The sequence below is a fragment of the Kogia breviceps genome, chromosome 17, assembly GCF_026419965.1.
Source record: "Kogia breviceps isolate mKogBre1 chromosome 17, mKogBre1 haplotype 1, whole genome shotgun sequence".
NCBI lineage: Eukaryota > Metazoa > Chordata > Mammalia > Artiodactyla > Physeteridae > Kogia > Kogia breviceps.
In genome coordinates this window covers 21,001,593-21,016,383 of record NC_081326.1, presented here as the reverse complement: position 1 = coordinate 21,016,383, position 14,791 = coordinate 21,001,593, and the positions used below count along the sequence as shown (strand labels likewise).

At 33.7% G+C, this 14,791-nt stretch overlaps 1 protein-coding gene across 1 annotated transcript in view; it reads left to right on the top strand.

Moving 5' to 3' along the window:
* IL7 (interleukin 7) overlaps positions 1-14,791 on the top strand; it is a 48,205-nt gene that overhangs the window by 20,810 nt on the left and 12,604 nt on the right. The gene's annotated exons all lie outside the window — the stretch shown is intronic.

The window sequence follows — 14,791 nt, the reverse complement described above, 5'->3', positions numbered from 1 at the left end:
ATAGCTAATCTAATTAAATGAGAAAAAGAAGTAAAATACATACAGAAGAAATTAAAAAGTGTTCTGTTTCTAGATGACATGATAATCTTGATTAAAAAAAAAACCAAAAGAATCACAAAAGAACTCCTAGAACTAATAAGCAATTAGAAAGGTACAGTTACAAGATACAAGGTTAATTACAAGAGACTATTGCTTTCTATATACCAATAATGAACAGTTGTCATTTGAAATTAAAAACACAACACCATTTACATTAGCATGAAAATGAAGTAATCAGGTAAAAATAAGTACAATAACAAAATAAGTACTATATATATATGAGTAAAACACTAAAACTCTGATGAAAGAAATAAAAAAGAACTAAGTAAATAGATATTCCATATTTATCAATAGAAAGACTCACTATTGTTAAGATGTCATTTCTTCCCAACTGTCATGCTAATGTTCATAGAGGTTTTATTTATTTATAATGGCCAAAATGGAAACAACCAAGATGTCCTTCAACAGGTAAATGGATAAACAAATGTGGTATATCCATTCAGTGGAATATAATTAGTGATAAAAAGAAATGAACTATCAAGCCACAGAAGGACATGGAGGTATCTGAAATGCATATTGTGCAAAAGAATCCAGTGTTAAAGGGCTACCTGCTATGTGATTCCAATTATATGACATTCTAGAAATGACAAAACTATGGAGACAGTAAAAAGATTAACGGTTCCAGGGATTGAGAAGGGAGGGAGGGAGGAAAGAATGGGTGCTGCACAGGAGAATTTTAGAGCAGTGAAAACTGTTCAATATGACACTTTCATGGTGGACACATGGCATACATTTGTCAACACCCATAGAACTTTATAGCACAAAGAGTGAACCCACATGTAAACAATGAACTTAAGTTAATAATAATGTAACAATATTTATTCATGAATTGTAACAAAGCCGCCACTAATGCAAGACATCAATAATAGAGGAAACTGTGGATGGAGGGGAGGGGATATATGTGAACTTTGTCCTTTTTTTAGGTAAACAAGGTCCTCTGCATAGCACAGGGAGCTATATTCAATATCCTATAATAAACCATAATGGAAAAGAGTATGAAAAGGTATAAGGTGTGTATATATATATATATATTATATATATATATATATATATATATATAATATATATATATATATGAATCACTTTGCTGTACACCAGAAACTAACACAGCATTGCAAATCAACTATACTTCAATTTAAAAAGAAAGTACAGTTTATTTTTTTACCAAAAAATGCAAAATAAAATAATTAAGTAAAAATAAAAGAAGACTAGTAATACTTATTTTATGGTGACATAAATTCTACAAGTCCAATATGCTTTTTTATGCACAACTGGTTGCTAAGGAGGAAATAATTACATTTCCATAGAGAGTTTCCTGGACAGAATGAGATTAAGAACCCAACCTCTTATTTTTTGAGGTCCCATGATGGTCTTTATGAAAGAGTGAGTTGTTCCTGACTGATATTCACTGACAGGGTGAATTCATCATGAGAAAAAGGAATACTGACTGGTCACCGGGACTCAACGCCAGGTTCAAGATATCTGTTGGGAAAAGTTGACTCTGGAAGAGTGTAAGGACTGGCATCATTTTCAGATCCAAGAACCCTAACATTGCAAATCTCTTTGGAGACAATGCTGGGCATATAAGTATGAATTAGATAATTGTAAATTTGGGACTCAGACCTGTGCACCGTTGGAGCTTGTACAGGTATCTGGACCAGCAAGAACATCAAACTATGTTGCACTGGTTTTCTGTGTTGATGCCTTTTAGCTGCAACAAAAATTTGAAGAAAATAATAAAACAGGAAAAGCATAAACCAAAAGCTGTGAATGGATCAGATAATCTTGTTTTCTCTAGATGGCATTTGGAAAGAAACCTAGTTTGTTCTCACTGAACAAACTCTGTATTCTTGGACAATTCAGGAGATCAAAAAGAGATTTCTACAAATTTAGCAAGTGGAGATAGAACTAGTTTAATTGGAAAAATTGAAAAGATATGACATCATGAGCACTCTCAATCTGCTGAAGTATGTCATACCTATTTTGATGGCATATCATGCTCTTTTTAAAACTACTCATTACAGCAAAGAAATGATATAACATAGATTCTGACCTTCATAATGGACTTTAACATACTATTCTAATGATTACACAATAGAGTCTAAAGGTATACGTATCCCTGTCATTCATGAAGTAAAATGTACTGGCGGGGTAAGAGGACAGATGGAAGCACATTAAAATGAGCTAAAATTGGGCACCTAAAACCTTACAAAAGTATAAAATAGAGAATGAAACTAAGTAAAAGACACTTTATGCAAAAAAGTCATTGAAAGCTGGCAGCCCGAGAATGAGAAGAATCTTTCAAGAACCCACATGACTAACAGCATCTCCTAAAATGACACCCCTCCAAAAATAATAATATAGGTAGTGTAGTGAATTGAGTGGTGGCACCCCAAATGATATGTGCACCTAGAACCTGTGAATGTGACCTGATGTGGGAAAAGGGTCTGTTCAGATATAATTAATTTAAAAATCTCCCGATGAGATAATCCTGGATCAGGTGGGTCCTAAATCCAATGACAAGCGTCCTTGGAAATGAAGAACGGGGGAAAAGAGACAAAGAGGAAAAAAGGCCATGTGAAGACAGAGGCAGAAATCGGAGTTAGGCAGTTACAAGCTAAGGAACACCAGCAGCCTCCTAAAGCTAGGAGAGAGGCATGGAATTCTGTCAACACTTTGCTTTCAAACTTTGACTTCCAGAACTGTGAGAGAATAAATTTCTATTGTTTTAAGCCACCCAGATTGCAGACATTTGTTATGGCAGTCATAGAAAACTTATATAGATGGTAACAAAAGTGGGTAAAATTCTGAAAATGATCTCAGTAGTACTCCACCTTGGAGAGAGGCAGTGGACATGTAGGCTGGAGAAAGGCAAGTGAAGTGGGCAGATGATCCCTGAATATCATAGTCTCGGTCAAAAGCAAAACACTTCACTCTTAATTGGAAGGAAATCTTGAAGACCAAGTGACCACTCTCTCACCAAGAAAGGCAGCTCATCAAACCCCACAATGAACTTTAAAAAATAAATTGTTAAAAAAGGAGCACACTCCTTGTTCACCAATATAACTGACCATAACTTTGCCTTCTTGCATTCCCCTGCTTTACTACCACCCTCACGCACCCCTATCCATCCACCGTGTGTTCCCAGGCTTCATAAGAGCAGATAGAAGAGACCATACCATGTCCTCATTTAGAAGTGCTGAGAAAAGACAATGTTGTCTGGTAGGTGAGAAGAGCATCATGAGATAAGGAGTAGAGAATAAATATTAGCACAGAGTTGTCTACTGTAAATTTCAGATAAAAACAACAGGGCAACTGTATAGAAATACCAGGGACAGTAATAAGGTAATTTATAGATAAATGTTCCTACAAAAGATAACCCTCAAATGGAAAAGTAAAATAATCTGTGACAGGGGAAAGTTTTCCTCCAAATGACTGAAACAATGGAATTAACAAAGGGGAATACCATATACTATTTAAAAATTAATATAAAATGATTGCCAGTACATTATATCATGCCAGCATGACTGAACTTCAAGATAAAAGAAGAATAATTCAAGCGTTCAGGTAGAAATGGCACGTCATCCTGGGGCTGGAGGGGGCGGTGATAAAAGTGGCTTCAGATTTTCCACACCTAAATACAAAAGATAATGGAATAATAGCCACAAAATTCTGAGGGAAGTAAAATGTGACTTGAAGAATTTTATACCTAGCCAAGTTATTGTTTAAGTATAAAGTGCATGGGTAGAAAATTATGCATCCATGTCAAAATGTAGAGGACAGAGCATTCAAGAGCCTTTTCTTAAAGAAGAAGAAAAAAACTACTACAGTAGCCACAAAATCCAACCAACTAAAAGAAAAATGCATACTGTGGTGAAAGGTGAATTGATGAGCATAAAATTCACTTCCTTCTAGAATGAGAGTGGCCTCTCCTCTCCCTGCAATGTCCTATATTCTTTCATTTTCCTCATGCCTCTTGCTACTATCTGAAATTTTCTTATTTGTGAGGTCAGAGACTCTCTTGTTAATCACTATCCCCCAGCATCTAGAATATTACCTAGCACAGAGTAGACCCCTCAAAAACAGTTATTGACGGAATGAATGAATGTACATACTTTACAATATTTATATAAAAAACTTGAAATGTCATTTTAAAATTATAGTGTAAAGATGTTAATGTACATGAGTGACATTGTAAAATTTATTACATGACTTACAGTTTTTGCCATACTAGCTATACTCATGACTTCTTACCACTCTTGGTTTATGTGCTACCAATACACGCAATGTAACTTACCTAATGTCTTGCTTATTGTTGCTGGACCAGGCATTGTTTACAGTTTTGCTTTCAGAACAAAGCTCTCCCTTGTGACTCTGCACGATAGTTTGGTCTACCATGCTTGGTTATATTGCTTTGCTTGACATTTTTCTTCAGTAAATCTTTATCTTTGTTCTACCCGTGACCATTGCACTTCAGCTCACCAGAATCTTTAAATAGATTCAGTCTAGTACTTGGCCACTCATTTTCTCTCATTCATAAAATCCTATGAGTCCTATAGTTGGACAGTGATATATAAAGTTCAGGCAAGTAGTAAGGCAGTTAGAGAATAGAGTATACAAGCACCGGTGATTAGAATTTTATATTTGGCACATTTGTTAATTGCTGATTGCCATGCTTATGACATAATATGTAACCATTACTGCATATGAACCTTAAGACTGATGAGTGATTAAAATCTCCTAAAATGATCATTGTGCATATGTTGGCATATTTGCAATGAGTTTTTCTAGATCTCTGTAAAATCTTAACTTCTGTTCCTTAATAGTTCAGTTTAGCATTTATTAAGCATCTGCCGATTATAATCTGCCAGTTCAAAGATGTATGATATGCACTCTCTCTAAGAACTCTAGTGACTGGAGAATTACAATTTTAATAGGACTTTGAAAAATGGGTATGTCTTAAGGAAGTAAGATTGGAGTCCAGGTTTTAATGCAATTTTGTATGCATCTACAAAATGTCTGCTAGTCATTACCTGCAAGTTGTTAATTTTTTTCAGTTATACATATATAGATAGAGATATAGATATATATCTCTCTATACATTCTTTTTCAGATTCTTTTCCATTATAGGTTATTACAAGATATTGAGTATAGTTCCCGGTGCTATACAGTAGGTCCTTGTTGGTTATCTATTTTATATATAGTAGTGTGTATATGTTAATCCCAAACTCCTAATTTATCTCTCCTCCCCTCCTCCCATCCCCTTTGGTGACCATAAGTTTGTTTTCTATATCTGTGAGTACATTTCTGTTTAGTAAATAAGTTCATTTGTATCATTTTTAAAGATTCCACGTATAAGTGATATCATGTGATATTTGTCTTGTCGGACTTCACTTAATGATAATCTCTAGGTCCATCCCTGTTGCTGCAGATGGAATTAATTCATTCTCTTTTATGGCTGAATGATATTACATTATATACATATATACTACATCTTCTTTATTCATTCATCTGTTGATGGGCATTTAGGTTGACTCCATGTCTTGGCTATTGTAAATAGTCCTACTATGAACACTGGGGTGCATGTATCTTTTCGAATTAAGAGTTTTCTCCGGATACATGCCCAGGAGTGGCTGGATCGTATGGTAGTTTTATTTTTAGTTTTATCAGAAGCCTCCATACTGTTCTCCTCAGTGACTACACCAGTTTACATTCCCACCAATAGTATAGGAGGGTTCCCTTTTCTCCACACTTTCTTCAGCATTTATTATTTGTGGACTTTTTAATGTTGGTCATTCTGACTGGTGTGAGATGATACCTCATTGTGGTTTCGATTTGCATTTCTCTAATAATTAGTGCAACTGAGCATCTTTTCATGTGCCTATTGGCCACCTGTATGTCTTCTTTAGAGAAATGTCTTTTTAGATCTTCTGCCCATTTTTTGATTGGGTTGTTTGTTTTTTGATGTTAAGCTATATGAGCTGTTTGTATATTTTGGAAATTAATCCCTTGTTGATAAGCTGCTAGATATTGAACATGAGTATAAAAAAGACCAGTCTACGAGACAAAGTTCCAGTCCTGTAAGATCACAGTTTTGAAGGAAAGACAAACTTTTAAATAAAGAATTACAACACAATCGGATAATGCTGATATTAAAGATAAAAGTATTTAGAAACAGAAACTTATTAAGTATGGGAGCTGGGGAGTTGTCTTTAACAGTCAATGGCCTATGTGGCTTGAGCTTTGGTTGAGATGTGAGTGTATAAAGTTTGGAAGTTAGGTTGTGATCAGATCTTGGAAGGCCTTGTGTGGCAACCTGAGGAATGTGAACTTTATTTTCTAGGACTTGGTAATAGGGAGTCACTGATGGTTTTTTAAACTTCATAATGGTAGAATTAGATCTGGGATTTAGAAAGATAATTCATATGGCTCATATAAAGTAAATTAGAGATGACAAACATTCAGAAAGATGGTTATTTCAGTATTCAGAGTTTACATGTGAGAGTGGATGTCCTCTGAAAGTTTGGGAATGTGTGACTATTGATACTGTCAATCAAGCAGTAACTCTTTAATTTTATGAAGATACAATGGAAAACTTAAAAACTGATGAAATGTAATTCTTGCACCAGAAACAAATAAATTAAAAGTACTAAATGCTAAGTGAGTGGATGGAGTTCTTAGAGCAACGTTCCCAAAAGGAGTAGTGGAACTGAAATATCCCCCAGCAGCTGGAGAGAAAAAGAGGAGATTATAAATTGCTTGATTTATCAGGGTGAAATTCTACTGAACTTCAAACTTATGCATGACGATTTTGCATCTATACAACTTAGAAGTAAATCATTAATAACTGTGATTTCAAATTTTTATTTATCCATGAAATTTTTTTTTCCAATGACCCCTACATAGAACTCCAGTGAGGCCCTGAATCTTGACTATTATGCAAAATCTCATGCCTATTTATAAGGGCCCCCCAAGTCATCCTGTGGAACCCCAGGATTACCTGGGGTAATCCTGTGTGAAAACTACTGCTCAAATTCAATGAACTCATTTTTGCAGATGAGGAAATTCAAGGAGAGGCTACCATATGTCAGCATGGTGTTATAGGTCTACTGGTCTGGAATGAAAATGTTTGGGTCAGAGTCCCAGCTTTGCCACTTTGGCTTTGAGACTTTGGACAATTCAGTTAACTGCTGTTGTGCCTTACTTTTCTAATTCATAAGATTAGAAATTTGGCTTGCATAATCTCTGAAGTCCATTACTGCTGAAAAATTATTTAATGTGAATAGTGGAAATGTTAAGATGTAATTATCCACACCTCAGTTTCAGTGTTCTTCCCATTGCACTGATGTAGGACTACAGTCTATTTAGAAGAAACAGAGAATGGATGCCCTGTATGAAACTTTTATATATGTCTCATAATAACATTCCTACACATCCAGAGTAGATATGCACAACTTCTTGATCTGTGGCACTACACCAGCTATAGGTGAATATGCTGTCAGGTTTCAGTAATTATTCAGTGTTTCTATTTGACATAAACATGGATATCTATGGAAATCTGCCAATTGCTGAATAATACCAGTCCTGGAACACTGTTTCTTATCCCCAAGCTTACCTAGCCACACCTTGATTAACACAAATGAATAAAAGATCATGTATCTAAGGTGTGTTGCTAACACTGGAAAGGCATCCCATAAATATAGCAAATATTCACTTCCAGAAAAGACATGCAAGGCACATACAATTTTATACAAGATAAAGAATGGGTTTAAAACTAAAATTTATTCATTACCCTTTTGTGGTATCCCCCTTTGTTTCATATTCATAACACTATAAGAGTTTCTAATGAATTTTGCTGGGTGATTGACTTTTAAATTTTTTTAATTGAAGTACAGTTGATTTACAGTGTTGTGTTAGTTTCTGGTGTACAGCAAAGAGATTCCATTCTACATATATATTTTTTTTTCATATTCTTTTTCACTACAGGTTATTACAAGATATTGAATACATTCTCTGTGCTATATAGTAGGATCTTGTTGTTTATCTATTTTATATATAGTATTTTGTATGATTGACTTTTTTATAATTGTGCCTCATCAAAGAAATTCTATAGAGGTATTTTCACAAGTTGAAATTCACATTAACAAATTTTCTTTTCTAACTTTTCTGCATAAAAAGCATATTGAGGGTACTTTTATTATATTATTTTGACACACTATATTTGATAATATAGTCATTTTCAATGTTATTTTTGGACTGGTGTTTTTTGCTTTTATTCCTGGCCTGTTCTCTACAGACTGACCATCAATATTAATTGTTAAAGCACTTCACTTTCTATTTCCGCTATTGTTTATGTACTATGGAGACATGCAATATACAACATACTATTTTATGAATGTAAGTTAAATGAGAAGCAAAATGATAATAAATTTCATTAGAATTGCTTTACTTTGGCTACTCTTGGTCATAGGAAGGACTGGAAATAACATAATCACACTTTGGTAGCCTCAGAGCTTTGATTAACTAACTTATAGTTGTTAATTAATAGTACTGTATATTCACCTTAGAATTTTAGCATAAAATTTAGTAGGAAACATTTTAGCTATTAAATTGCTGTATTAAATATCTACCCCATTTCTTGAATATCAGAGCATAGTTATTCATAACAAAGAATAAATGCTAAAGCCAACAATATACCAAAATTTAAAAACAAATGAAAAGGAGCATAAAGAAATAGTAAAGAATATCTCATAATAAATATGAATTATTTTAATCTCTGAACTTAAAACCAATTGTATTAAAAATATGCATTATGTAAGAAATACACCTGAAACAAAACATAGGAAGTTTTTTAAAATTCCTTATATAAAATGTAGAAACTGATCAGTAAAAGACAGACATCCTAAGAAAATTGTTAAGAACAGGCTATTCATAGAAAAGGAAATGCAAACTGTCAATTAACATGAAATGATGCTCATTCTCTAGTAGTCATGGAAATGAAAATTTAAGCTATAGTGAGGCACAAATTTTCACATCAGGATTGGTAAAATTATGAAAGGCTTATGACATCTGGTGCTGACAAGGATGTGACAAAATGGGTTTCTTTATTTGCTGGTGGAAGCATGAATCATTTTTACTGAACATAATGATTTTTAAATGAATATATCATTTCCTTCAGCAAGTCTCAATTATGGGAACCAATTCTACAAAAATGCAAACATTAATATAAAATGAGATAATATACACATACAAATATATAAACACACATACATATACAAAGATGTCTATTGTAGCATTGTTTGTTGGAGCAAATATTGACTTTTTTCCTCAATAAGAAAAGTGTTGAATAAACCTTGGAATACACTTACTGTAGAATATTATGTAGTTATTTTTGAAAAGCTGTTCTAGGCTTCCCTGGTGGCACAGTGGTTGAGGGTCCGCCTGCCGATGCAGGGGAGGCGGGTTTGTGCCCAGGTCTGGGAGGATCCCACGTGCTGTGGAGCAGCTGGGCCAGTGGGCCATGGCCGCTGAGCCTGCGTGTCCGGAGCCTGTGCTCCGCTACGGGAGAGGCCACGGCAGTGAGAGGCCCGTGTACCGCAAAAAAAATAAAATAAAATTTTAAAAATTAAAAAAAAAAATTTAAAAGCTGTTCTAGATATGTTTGACATAGAATGATGATCATAATATAAAGTGAAAATAATACAAAACAAGTTGAAGAGTAATGTATATATTATGATCCTATATTTTTAAATGGTAAAGGAAAGTGCCTTCATAATCCCTATATATGCATGTATATATGTGAATTTTGTATGCATGTATGTACATTACACATATGCATAGGTTTTTTGAGCAAGAAGGGTATTCTTACCAAACTGCTAATATGAATCACCTCAGGTAGGTGATTCTAGTGGGGGCAGTGGAGAAAAATTTTAAGGCATTATATATCTCAGTATTGTTTGAATAATGATAAGCAAGCAATATATATGACATTAAAATATTTTTATGTTCAAAATAATTTAAAAATTTAAAAGATAGGAAAACCATATCATGCAAACCAAAATCAAAACACCATAGTACAGGGGCTTCCCTGGTGGCGCAGTGGTTGAGAGTCCGCCTGCCGATGCAGGAGACACGGGTTCGTGCCCTGGTCCGGGAAGATCCCACATGCCGCGGAGCGGCTAGGCCCGTAAGCCATGGCCGCTGGGCCTGCGCGTCCGGAGCCTGCGCGTCCGGAGCCTGTGCTCCGCAGCGGGAGAGAGGCCACAGCGGTGAGAGGCCCGCATACCGCAAAAAAAAAAAAAAAAAAAAAAAAAAAAAACCACCATAGTACAAATAGGGTGAGAAAATACGTTATTGCCCAAACTGAAACACTTCTAAGAATGCAAGGGGGAGCTAACCAAACAGGTTGTAATTCTGGTATAATCCAGAATGATCCCAGAAAACTGGGAATTATATCTTGGGGATGTAATGTACAGCACAGTGACTACAGTTAATAATACTGTTTTGTATATTTTGCAAATTACTAATAGAGTAAACCTCAAAAATTCTCATCACAAGATAAAAATTGTAGCTATGTGTAGTGATGGATGTTAACTAAACTTATCAAACTATACTGATTGTGGTGATCATTTTGCAATGTATAAAAATTTCAAATTATTGTTGAACACCTGAAACAAATGTTATATGTCAATTATGTCTCAATTTTTTAAATGTCTGAGGTTTGACATAGCTAAGGCAGGAATCTATGGTTTCAATATATTCTGGGCCACTTTATGGGACCCTAGATGGCAAGAGAATGGTACAGTCCTATCTCGGTATTCACCTTGTCTAGGTAAAATCACCTCTGGCTGGAATGCTGATATTAAATGATATTTAAAAACGTTTAAGTTCTTAAGAAACCAGTCACTGTGGATGTAAGGCTAATCACAAATGCAGTCATTAAATGACAGAATGTTAATCTTCTGTTGATTCCCCACCTGTCTGTATGAACAACCTTAGTAAACAAGTCCTCTCCTTGCCTCTCCATATAAGTTTTAGAATCAGGTTGTTTGATATCACAAAATAACTTGCTGAGATTTTTGAGATTATGATAAATCTATAGGTCAAGTTGGGATAACAAACATCTTGACAACGTTGAGTCTTCCAATCCATGAACATGGACTATCTTTCCATTTATTTAGGTCTCCTTTGATCTTTCACCAGAGTTGTGTAGTTTTCCTCATAAAGATCGTGTACATATTTTGTTACATTTATACCTAAGTACTCTAAACAGTGTTGTGTTTTTAATTTCAAATTCCATTTGTTCATTGCTGGTATAGAAGAAAACTATTAACTTTTGTCTAACTTTGTATACTGCAACCTTGCATAATCATTTATTAGTTCCAGGAGGGGTTGTTTTTTTTTTTTTTTTTCTGTTGATTCTTTAGGATTGTCTGCATAAATTACAATGTCATCTAGTAAAAAAGACAGTTATATTTCATCCTTCCTAATTTTTATATCTTTTTTTTCCTTTTCTTTTCATATTGAATCACCTAGGTTTTTTCATACAATGTTGATAAGCAATGATGAAAGGGACATCTTTGCCTTGTTCTGATCATAGGAAAGTTCTGAGTTTCTCACCATTAAGTATGCTATTAGCTATAGGATTTTGTAGATGCTCTTTATCAAGCTGGGGAAGTTCCCCTCTAGTCCTTGTTTACAGAGAGGTTTTTGGTTTGTTTGTTTGTTTGTTTTTTAATGAATGGATGTTGGATTTTGTCAGCTGGTTTTTCTGCAGCTATTAATTTGATCATGTGATTTTTCTTCTTTACCCTCTTAAAGTGATAGATTACATTCTTTGATTTTTTTGAATGTTGAACCAGTCTTACATATATAGGTAAATATCACTTGGTTATGGTGTATAATTATTTTATACATTGTTGGATTCAATTTCTCATATTTTGATGAGGATATTTGCATCTATTTTCACAAGATATATTGATCTGTGGTTTTCTTTTTTTGTACTGTCTTCATTTGATTTTGGTATTAGGGTAAGCCTGGCCTCATAGAACAAGATAGGAAGTATTCCCTCTGCTTCTCTCTTCTGGAAGAGATTATAGACAATAGCTATGATTTCTTCCTTAAGAGTTTGATAGAAATAATCAGTGAACCCATCTGGGCCTGGTGCTTCTGTTTTGTAAGCTTATTGACAATTGATTGAACTGCTTTTATAGATATAGGCCTATTCAGATTGCCTATTTCTTGGTAAATTTTGGCAGATTGTGTCTTTTAAGGAATTGGTCAATTTCACCTAGATTATCAATTATCATCCAGAGTATCTATTATCCTTGTTAATGTTCATGGGATCTGTAATGATGTCTCCTCTTTCATTTTTGATATTAGGAAATTTGTGTCTTTTTTTTTCTTAGTTAATCTGGCTAAGGCTTATCAATTTTATTTATATTTCCAAAGGAGAAGTTTTTTGTTTTGTTGAGTTTATTGATTTCCTGTTTTCAATTTAATTGACCTCTGCTTTAACTTTTATTATTACTTTTTTTTTTTTTTTTTTTTTGTGTCTTTTGCTTACTTTGGATTTAATTTTCTCTTCTTTTGTAGTTTCCTGAGGTGGAAGCTTAGACTATTGATTTTAGATACTTTCCTTATTTAACACATTCAGTCAATACTATAAATTTCCCTCTAAGCACTGCTTTCACTGCGTCCCACAGATTTCAATGTTATATTTTTATTTGTTTCAAATATTTAAAAATTTCTCTTGAAATTTCTTATTCAATCCACATATAACTTCAAAGTGTATTGTTTAATCTCCAAATACTTTGGGATGTCCCAGCTATCTTTCTGTTATTGATTTCTAGTTTGATTCTATTGTGATCTAATAGCAGACATTATATGATTTCTATTCTTTTAAATTTGTTAAGATTCAATTTATGGCCCATAATTTTCTCTCTTTTGGAGAATATTCCATGTGTTCTTGAGAAAACTATGTAATCTGCTGTTGTTGGATGAAGTATGAAGTTGTCTATGCATGCCAACTATATAGAGTTAATTGATTGTGCTGTCAAGTTCAACTATGTCCTTACTGATTTTCTGCCTGCTAGATCTGTCCATTTATGATAGAAAGATGTTAAAGTTTTCAACTATAATAGTGGATTCATCTATTTATCTTAGTATTCTATCAGTTTTCCCTCATGTATTTAGACTCTTTGTTGTTAGCTGCATACACATTAAGAACTGTCATATCTTCTTGGACAATTGCCTCCATTATTATTATGTATGATAACTTTCCTTGCTCTGAAGTTGGCTCTGTTTAAAATTAATATAGCTACCCTGCTTTCATTTCACTAATGTTAGCATGGTATATATTTCTTCATTTTACTTTTAATCTATATGTGTCTTTATATTAAAAGTAGGTTTTTATAGACAATATATAATTAGGTTGTGTTTTTTTGACCCACTCTGACAATCTCAGTCTTTTAATTGGTGTATTTAGACTGTTGACATTTTAAAGTGATTATTGATATAGTTGGACCAATATCTACCATATGTTTTTTACTGTTTTCTATTTGTTGCTTTTATTCTTTGTTCCTATTTTTGTCTTCACACTTTGTCTTTTACGGTTGTGACATTTTATATTATTCCATTTCTGTCCTTTCTTAGCATAACGATTATACTTCTTTTTAAACTTTTATTAGTGGTTGCCCTAGAGTGCTGTATATATATTTGCAACTAATCCAAGTCCACTTTGAAATAACTCTGTGCCACTTCACAAGTACCTTAAAATAACAAAATATTCCTAATAATTCCTCTTTTCTTTCCTCCTGTCCCTCATATCACTGCTTCATTGATTTCACTTATATATAAGCATGCATTTTATAAATATGTATGTATATAATCAAATTATATATAGTCAAATGCATTGTTGCCATTATTATTTTACTCAGTGTTAGACCAATTCAGAATAAGAAGATAAAAGTTTTTATTTTTTTCTTCATTTATTCATTCTCTGATGCTCTTCCTTTTTCTATGTAGCTCTGAGTTTCTGATCTGTATCATTTTTCTTCTCTCTAAAGAACTTTTTTTTAACATTCCTTTCAAGGCAGTTCTACTGGTAACAGATTACCTCAATTTTTGTTTGAGAAAGTCTTTATTTCTTTTTTCCCTTTGAAGACTAATTTCTCAGGGTACAGAACTCTAGGTTGGTGGTTTTTTCTCTCAATATTTTAAATATTTCACTTCACTTTTTTCTTGTTTGAATGATTTCACAAGATAAATTGGATGCAATTTTTATCTTTGCTTTTTTGAAAGTTTCCCCCGCTGACCCCTGTGGCTTCTTTCAAGATGTTTTCTTTATCTTTGATTTTCTAAAGTTTGAATATGATATGCCTAGGTACATGATTTGGGGCATTTATCCTGCTTGGTGTTCTGTGAGCTTTCTGGATGTGTGGTTTGATGTCTGGCATTGATTTGGGAAAAATTCTCAGCCATTATTGCTTCAAATATTGCTTCTGTTCCTTTCTCTCTTTCTTCTGATATTCTTGCTATGCATATGTTACACATTTTGTAGTTGTCCACAGTCTTAGATATTCTGTTCCATTTTTTCCCCTGGTATTTTTTCTTTTTTCTTTTCAGTTTTGGAAGTTCTATTGTCATATGCTCAAGCTCAGAGATTCTTTCCTCAGCCATGTCTAATTTAATA